A 10509-nucleotide genomic window follows, 5' to 3' on the forward strand; every position below is an offset into this window, starting at 1 on the left:
GGTACAAATGTCATGCTCAGCACTCCTTTGGACCCCACCAGCAAGGACTAAAGGTGGATCCTTACGTATGGGTAGCCCAGGTTCTCCATACTCCACGCCCAGGCTTGCGCCCTGGAGAGGTCGCTCCAGTCTCGCTACTGAGTGACGAAGCTGACACTTTACGGGTTGCAGGTTCCACCCGATTGACGTAGGAAAGAGGCGCCACGAATCAGCTTTGTGTCCCAATGGCCGACTACCGCTCGCCTCAAGCGGGGCAGCCCGAGGTCAGTAAGGTGTTGACCTGCCATATTCTGCCTGCTCCAGGGTGTCTGGAGCTCAGTGTGTTGATCAGCATGACAAGCAGACGGTAATTCCACACTTGATAAAATAAACATAAAAGAAGACTCCAGCTCTTCGATTGTCAAGCTGGATCTTTTACACCAACAGCACATCTTTGACGACCTCAGGAAGGTGGACGACACCAGGGAGACGGCCGTCATCGATAGAGAACTCACCAGACTAAATAACAGCATAGCTGCCTTCTTCAGGAAAGGTCGAGAACCGGAGGAACTCCGCAAGCACGGAGTGATATTTGCCATAAAAAACAACCTCCTGTCCTCGATTGAGCCTCCCACAGGGGGCACACTGAGCGTATCTTGTCCAGCCGCCTCACCACTACTGCAGGTCCTGCCAACATCCTAAGTGTCAACGCCCCCACTCTCACGTCTTCAGAGAAGAAAAAGGATCAGTTGTATGGGCAACTGCACGAACAGATCAAAGGATGCCTCAAAGACGAACCTCTATTCCTCCTGGCCGACTTTAATACCAGAGTAGGTGCGGACCACGAGTCATCGTGTACTTGCCTCAGACATCATGGCACTGGAAAGACCAAAGAAAACGGTCAGAGACTGCTGGAGCTGTGCACCTACCATGACCTGTGCGTCACAAACACCTTCTTCAAGTTTAAGCCACAACATATAGTGTCATGGAAACACCCCAGGTATAATCGGTGACACCAGCTAGACTTAGTCATCACCAGGCGCTCTGCCCTTAACAGCGTCCTCTCCACCAGAACCTACCACAGTGCAGACTGCGACTCCTAACACGTCCTCGTGAGCAGCAGGGTGTGTCTACGGCCACACACACTACACCGCTCCAAAATAAAATGACGTTCGCGCATAAACACTGCGCAGATGTCGGTCCCCTCCAAGGTGTAGGAGTATGCGTCCGCCCTGGACCAGGCTCACTAGGACATAGAGCACGATGGCTCAGCCAAGTGGAAAGCCCTGAAGGGTGCCATCTACAGCACAGCCATGTCCACGTTTGGCAAGAAGGAACGGTTCAACGCACACATATCAAGGATGGAACCAGTTATCGAGGACAGACGAAAAACCTTCATAGCTAACAAAAAGACGCCCTAATGGACGGACGCTTGCTGCTCTCAGAAGTGCCCGACGCAACACCCAACGCATTGCTAGACAGTGCGTGAACGAGTACTGGCAATAACTGTGTGAAGGAATCAAGCGCAGTGCCGAGTCCGGAAACATCCAAGGTATGTAGAGTGTCATCACGAAGGCTCTAGGCCCTACAGTGAAAGGTGGTCGCCCCCCCCCCCCAGTCCCCCGAAATCTCTGATGGGATGGAAGATCACTGACCGTGAGCAACAGATGGCCAGATGGGTGGAGCACTACTCAGAGCTATACTTCCGAGAATCGTCAGTCTCTGATACGGCCCTTAGCAGTATAAAGAAAATGACCACCATGGAGAAACTGGACAAAGTTCCCACCTTAGAGGAGCTCAGCAAATCAATCGACTCCCTCCCAAACGACAAAGCTCCATGCAGTGACAGCATCCCGCCCGAAGGTACCAAATGTGGGAAACCAACATTGCTTCAGCCGCTTCCCCCAAGACATGCACAACACCACAATTGTGACCCTATCAAAAACAAGGGCGACCGCAGTGACTGTAATAATTACAGAGGCATCTCGCTCCTGAGCATCGTTGGCAAAGTGTATGCCCGCATCATACTCAACAGGCTGCAGCTGTTGGTGGACCGTGTGTACCCGGAATCCCAGTGTGGCTTCAGAGCAGACAGGTGGACGGCAGACATGCTCTTCTTCCTATGACAACACCAAGAGAAGAGCCGAGAGCATGGTCAATTACTCTACAACAACCTCACCAAGTCCTTTGACCTGGTTAGCAGGAAGGGTCTTTTAGAACTTCTCAGTAAGATCACTTGCCCCCCAAAAACTCCGCAGCATGATAATCTCTTTCCATGCCGATATGAAAGGAACATTCGTGCATGATGGATCCGCCTCAGCCTCATTTACAATTAACAGCGGCATGAAGCAGGGCTGCGTGCTGGCGCCAACCTTTTCCGCGATCTCTTCTCCCTGCTCCTGTCCCACGCCTTTGACTCGTCCATTGATGGCGTATATCTACACACCAGGTCCGACGGGAAGCTGTTCAACTTGGCACGACTGTGCTTGAAGACCAAAGAGAGGTCGGTGCTCATCAGGGAGATGCTTTGTGCCAATGACGCGGCTCTTGTGGCCCTCCAGAGACTTGGAGACCGTTTCGCTGATGCTCACAAGCAGTTTGGGCTCGCCATTAGCCTGGAAAAGACAAGATACCACCATTGCCCCTTCCATTAAAATTGATGGTGTCACCCTGGAAGCAGTCAACCACGTTACCTACCTGGGGTCAACCAGCAGCAACACTATTTCGCTTGATGTGGAGCTGGACAGAAAGATTGGAAAAGCAAACACCATCATGGTACGACTAACGAAGAGTGTGTGGGAAAACAAAGCACTGATATAGCACACCAAAATCCAAGTCTACCAGGCATGTGTTCTCAATACCTTCTTTATGGCAGTGAGACGAGGAGCACCTACATGAGGCAAGAGCGCCGGCTCAACTCGTTCCATATACGGTGCCTACATCGCATCCTGTAAATCAACTGGTAAGACCGCGTCCCACACAGCAAGATTCCATAACTCATACTTCCCAGTATGTACGCACCAACTGCAATAGAGACTGTCACTCACGCATAGGCCGCACAGCCACAGCATACGATGACAACACCCCATAAACACTTCAAGGGCGCTATTCGCATGATCTCTCGAGACTGAGCCGCCAATGATGATGAATCCACCGTGTCCATATTCGACACAACTTGATGTTATATCACCTAGAAAATTGATCTCTGTAGCAAAATGAGCAGCAACATATTGAGCAGTAAAACAGTTATTCAGTAATTGTTCAGTCCTCTCATTGTCAATGTATTTCAACTCAAAATTTTTCATTTCTTCTTGGCGATATTATGTTCGATCATAGTTTCCATCATCTGACAATTGAAATAACCATACTGACACAAGATCGTTCTTACTCATTTCGTTAACAAAATCAAATACATCGTCGTTATACAATTTAACATTTCGATCTGGTGGAAATAGTGTCACCGCAGAAGTCCAAGCGTGCTCATTATGATCAACGATATTTATCGAAGCTCCTTTCGATTTATATTTCAATTCATATAATACTTCTTCTGTTATTGATTTTACTATCACCTGGAATTTGTTTATTTTTTCACGTCATAGATCTGTTAGTTTATTTCCACGTATCGCGTTTGTGATGTGTTCTGTAATACGCTCGGCTGCAAATATAATGTCGGGGGCCCCGAGTGGCCGAGTGGTCTAAAGCGCTCTTCGTTACGGATCACTGCCATCTCACCTCTGTCTGCGTGGGTTCGAGTCTCGGATTCGGCTAATGTCGATATGTGAGAAAGCTTGCCAGTAGCTTCTCGTGGGTCTGTGGTTCTTTCCGGGGTTTTCCTGGGTTCTTGATCCACCATTAATACTGGCCGCCATGTATAGCCTATCGCGTGCTGAAAAATGGCGTTAAACCCTACAACAACAAATATAATGTCAAGAACGAACATTTCATTGGTTTGAGATCATTCACGCTAGGTTTGTCATTCAGCGGATATATTGCATAAATAACTGCGGTCACAGGATACGCTCCTCATAATACGGTTTGTCAATACCAGTCAACATTCCTGGGTTGGAATTTTTATTTAAAGTAACAATATTTCCAGTGTGAACACGGGCAGGGACACGTTTGTCACTGACAATCCAAGTATAATCTTGTTCGGTATCTACCGCTACAATACATTTTACTCTGAAAAAAATATTGTCGAGATAATTAATAATCGTTGCCGCTAGGTCATCGTTCATTGTAACATCGATAACATTTTTATTGTTAATAATTTTAAACCTTGACCACACATGAGATGCACCATCGTCAAGAAATTCTTTTTTTGGCGTCACGAATAATTTTAATCAGAGTTTTCGTCGGATTAACCAGAGCTTGCCTCGGCAAGTCAAGGGTTCGTCTGTCAGCATCGAATCTGGATTCAGGAAACTTCGTTTCCCAAGGCTTGATTGTAGATAATCTCTGAAACTCTTACATATTATAATTAAGGCAAATATATATATTTAAATTGAAACACACACACACACACACACACACACACACACACACACACACATATATATATATATATATATATATATAGAACATTGCTAGTGACAGAATTAAATCAGGGTGATTAAATCTAAACCTTTCGAAAATCACCATCCTATTAGAACGCCTGTCGGCGTCTCTGAATATTTAACAAGTTTGAATAATTGTTTCATTTTAACTGGAACTGTTCTCTTAGACTACGAATGAAAAGTTATCTCCGAAAAACATGTACAAAGAAAAATGTTTATGAAGAGAATTTACATTTCCCAATCTGTAACTTAAACCAATAGTCATAATTGGGATAATTTTTAATCTGCGTGATTCAGGGACAGATAAATTGACCGAGTTAGGAAACAAATTGCAACGGTATGTAATATTCAGTGTATGTTCATAGTATCATGAAGGTGTCTAATGACTCTCCAAGATGACTCAATGTGAAAATGTATGTTGAGTCTAGGGACGCAGGGTAGCCCTGCTGGTAGTAAATCAAGGCTAGCTGGTTCGATACCCACTCGACTACGTTTGAGTATTTTTGGGAAAGACAATTAGCTCCCATTTCCTTAGTGTGATATGTGTTAACGTGCCCTTGAAACCACAAAAAGAAAACCCCCCAAAAAACAATGAACAAAAAAAAAAAAAAAAAAAAAAACCACATAAAGAAACAAAGAAAAAAAATTCAAAAGACGAACAACAAGCAAATCATGTTCCATATGCAGTCACTTAGTCTTGTAATATCGTTCTGTCCAGATCGCTCTTCTCCTGCAAAACTAATTAACTGGGTAAATTTAAGTGGAAGATATTCCTTAAATTGAAAGTTGCATTATGAATATTATTCCTCAAATTATCCAACATAATAACTTGACTGAACTTCCTCATTGAGCTAGTCAACTTTCATTTTCGTTTACAGTTACCTTTTTTGGATAGCTTCATCTTTAAAGAAATCAGGGACCAAAAGTAACTGCGGATAAGTGATTAACCTTCAGAAAGAAACACAATTTTTCTTTATTTTCTCTCAAACGTTATGTTATTACTCTCTCCGAGCGTACAGATACCTAATACTATTTGAAATCTTTTGAATTATTGACATTAAAGTCTGAAATGAACCGATATCGTAACATACAATAGATCAGAGGTAAACTGTATAAATTACAGTTACACATCGTGCATAATTTTTGCTGGAAGTCAGTTACAAATGCCGATGTAAAATACAACTGCCAATTTCCATGATTAATTTCTTCTAGTATATACTACATCAAGTCGCGAAATTTATATACACATTGATTTAATTTTTGACTGACCAATTTCTCAGTTTCTGACTGATACGGGGAAATATATATTTATTTATTTTAGCGATAATGGTGGCCGAGCAATGCTTCCGGGATTTTGATTATCATCACGTTCAATGTATCTGGTGAACACTGACATGCAAAAACTTGAAATGTATCTGTGTTTTACGGTCCACCCCTCATCATGTTTGTCTCAAGTATCAAATCTCGCTTATGTTATATTTTTCACTTCGGTGACCGGTAAAGAACTGTTTACAATCCATTTACTGGGAGAATGCGCTTCTATGGTCTAAATGTAGCAGCCAGACTCGGTATTCTCCCCTGCGCATTCAGTATTCGGAACACACCACACATTTTCGCCACTGATCGCAAACAAAAAAAAAGAACTCCCACCCACCCCCAAAATAAAATAAATAAAACCCCCAAAACAAACACAAAAACACACATAATTTTTTTTTTTTTTAAAGAAAACAAAACTTACAAACAAAACAAATAAAAAAAGAACAAAGATACCAAACTGAAACTATAATGACCAATAAGTGTTCCGACTACTTCTCGCCCATTCTGTTTTCATTTGGGGTTTACTAGAGCTTTCCTTTAACATTTACATGAATGTATCTAGAGGATAGCTTTAAAATATTGCATGTGTGTTTCGCATGCGTTAAAATTACAAAGGATATAAATGGCTTATGGAAGTACCATCTGCACCGTTTAAATGGACAGTTAAATGTTTTTGAAAATCGCAGTAATTGCATACATGGGAGGTCATGACGGTAGAAAAGACAATGAATGAATACATTCCTGGAAAACAATTATTTTATATTTAATATTAGCAAGGGTTAAAGAGCCCGACTTAAGCACGCTAGCAGTATCTTTTGTATAAATGCCATTCTCGATTTTCAATTAACGCCATTCTAAGTTAGCGTCTGCGCCTTTCCCCAATTTGTCGTCTTTCGACGCTGTTGTTGTTTTCGTTATCTTTCTAGAGTGCATGTCTGTGTCAGACTGTAACCTTCCAAAGCGCCATCCCAGTTATGTCCACTGCATTGTTTGCCGATGTAGTGGTTCAACGTGTAAGGTAAAGAATTTTTTTCTTTCATTTAACTTCTATTTCCAATGCATCCCCGCAAGCCTATATGAATCAAATGTTCTAATTTTTCTTTCTTTTTTCTTATAGTTTATTTCTTTGAATTGGATCATAGAAATCAATTTTGCAATACATTGTGCAGAAAACACGATGCCAAGATATTGGTACTTTCCAGCAATTTAAAATCCGAGTGGTAAACAATCTAAATAGTCGTAAGAACGCGACCAAATGAACTTACACTATATATACACACCTATACATATATATGCATACACGCAAACACACACACACACATTTATATACACACAGACACACACACAAATCTCTCTCTCTCTCTCTCTCTCTATATATATATATATATATAATCTGAGAGGTAGATACTCTAAATAATCGTAAGAACGCGACTAAAAGTACTTAGAATATATATATATATATATATATATATATATATATATATATATATATATATATATATATAATCGACAGAAGGCGACTAAGTGTACTTAGAGTATATATATATATATATATATATATATATATATATATATATATATATATATATATATATACAAAAAAAACCCCATAGACTTAAACAAAACAAAAGAACAAACATATTACTGTAAATGTAGACCAGGTCCTGCAATGAGTGTTTACGATGAGTAAATTGAAGGTACTGTATAGTTTGTTATAACTTTGTTTTGTTCCATTTGAATCTGGTTATAAATGCAGCGCCGATATATAAACAAAACAACATTCAATAAAATGAGCTTTGCATGTGACGTACATTTCTGTTTCTAAGCAAAGAGCATGCGGTTAAATTACGGCGTCCGTAGAGTACTCTAATAAAAACTAAGGCCGCTTTAGACAAAGTTTACGGATGTGATTTTCTGTCTTATCCTTCAATTTTACGGTGGTTTCTCTGTTTTAATGATGGTGGCGAATCCACTGAAGATGGGCAACGTTTTAGAAGACCACTGTTTGCGACTGGCGAGTGGACTGTACTGATTTTCAGTTGATGCAGAAGCTCGATGCACTGTGGGAGATATCACTTTTATCACGAGAATTGATTCACCGCCTGTTTTGGACATTTTGACGAATACAGGTTTGAGCAAGATGGGTCCGGCATTTGTTGACCGCTGATGAAAAACATATTCGGGGTGAAATTGTCAAACAGGTACTCGTCGGATATGTAACGAATTACCAAAGACGATTGAATGCGATTGTCAGGATGAAAAATTGATTTTCTTCTCTTTAAAAATTAACAGATTCAATAGAGATTTTGGATTGGAAATAACCAGAAAACACAGATCAGTTGATGTTGTCAGATTATCAAGAGAGTTTATATGCCTTTGTTTTCAATGGAAAAAGCCTGATCGTCCATGTACCTGTGCCTGACTCTGATGGTGTCACTGAACAGTTTAATGTATTAAAGTGTTGCCAGAGTTTGTGGTCACTGACTTATTGAAGGAGCTCAACGTCCACAATTTGTCACATCCTCCATACAACCCTGATTTAACTCTACTTTATATTTGGCTTAATTCCTTTATCTTGGATTCGCTGAATGGCAGACGATTTGAAAGTCACCATGCTGTCGGAAGTATAGTTTTCCACTGTATAAATAATGTACCAAAAAGTGAAAACAAGACGGCATTTGATAAGTAATTGGATAGACAGGCGGAGAAAGTGTGTAGAACTCCTGCGAAGTATATAACGGGATTTTACTGATTCACTAACAATGAACTTTGTTGTATAGTGGACTCATAATCAAATTTTTTTCAATGCCTCTCCTATTTAATACATTTTTTGCAGCAACAACTTCTCGCATCTGATTGTATTTACCATCGATGGCTAAGATTTTGACGTAAGGTTTTCTCGGGATAAAGCCAATTGCAGAACTTGGCTACCGGCTCTAATTATCATACTGGCTACCTGACCTAATCATCATACTTGCTACCTGCTCTAATTATCATATGGCTACCTGTCATAATTATCATACTGGCTACCTGTCATAATTATCATACTGGCTACCTGTCATAATTATCATACTGGCTACCTGTCATAATTATCCTACTGGCTACCTGTCATAATTATCATAATGGCTACCTGGCCTAATCATCATACTTGCTACCTGCTCTAATTATCATATGGCTACCTGTCATAATTATCATACTGGCTACCTGTCATAATTATCATACTGGATACCTTGCCTAATTAGCATACTTGCTACCTGCTCTAATTATCATACTGGCTACCTGGCCTAATTAGCATACTGACTACCTGGCCTAATTATCATACTTGCTACCCGCTCTAATTATCATATGGCTACCTGTCATAATTATCATACTGGCTACCTGTCATAATTATCATACTGGATACCTGGCTTAATGAGCATACTTGCTACCTGCTCTAATTATCATACTAGCTACCTGCTCTAATTACCATACTGGCTACCTGCCCTAATTATCATAATTGCTACCTGGCCTAATTATCAAATAAACATGGCAACTAAATATAATATAAACGTGAATCACTTAATGAAGACTTGTTTCTCACTTTCCATCTGCTGAGAAAACTATTTCCATAATAGCTCCACTATAACCCTTCAACACTACAAAATTTTCACATTCTCCATACACATTCCAAAAAGCTGCAAAAGAAGCAAAAGAATTCCGGTTAAAATGTCTTAAGTTTGAAATAACATTGATTAATATTTATTGCCTCAACTGCCAAAGCAAAAGAGACATGGGAAATAACTCTAGATATGTCAGTGCAGAATCATGTAGTGTTGTAGCAGCATATATAGTTTTTGGGCAATCTACAAAAACGAACATGTTATTATTGCTCTCCAAGGACATAACCTGTACATCTGCATGGAAGACAATTCATTTGGATGAAACATTATTCCTTGTTAGGACCAAATATGCCAATTTGTTTTTTAATCTGGCAAATATGAGAATACAAGAAAATAAATGTACATGGAAATAAGTGTAAACTGACATTTCAGTACTTATAATACAAATTTATTTATTTACTAACTTTAAAACCTAAACATAAAGTATAGCTGGTAATAGTTTGTTTATAAAACCAGTCCTTTCAATCCGCTTACCTACCATATATGCTCATCTAGAAGTTGAGCCCAAATGCAAACTACGCAGACCCTGATCTCCCAATGTGCAATGCAACATAATATCAGCATATATACTGTTTGTTCTACTTCAAACAAACTACACAGACCCAGATGTGCCACATTATGCAATGGCTGATAAAGGTTTATGCAATTTACATTTGGACTCAACTTATATGTCAGAAAATACATTAATTCTGATTCTGCATTGTTGATATCTATTCTATCTCTAAAGAGCAAATATAGACAATTTTATTAAAAGTTATAATTGAACCTTTATAACTTTTGTACTCCCTTGTTCCTTTAAAGTTCCGTCGCATAATTTAATTGAGCATTAACCTTCCATTTGATATACCTACTTACCGTCGAAAATGCCGGAATCGGGAGTTACATCAAAGATCGCATAATTACAAAGGGAACCTTTTTGCATATCACGTTACAATGTTATCTGAGAGAGAGAGAGAGAGAGAGAGAGAGAGAGGATGTAAAGGAACAACGAAGAAAGGGTT

This window comes from Sinohyriopsis cumingii, unplaced genomic scaffold (assembly GCF_028554795.1).
Source record: "Sinohyriopsis cumingii isolate HCF-2022 unplaced genomic scaffold, ASM2855479v2 utg001527l, whole genome shotgun sequence".
NCBI classification, from domain to species: Eukaryota; Metazoa; Mollusca; class Bivalvia; order Unionida; family Unionidae; genus Sinohyriopsis; species Sinohyriopsis cumingii.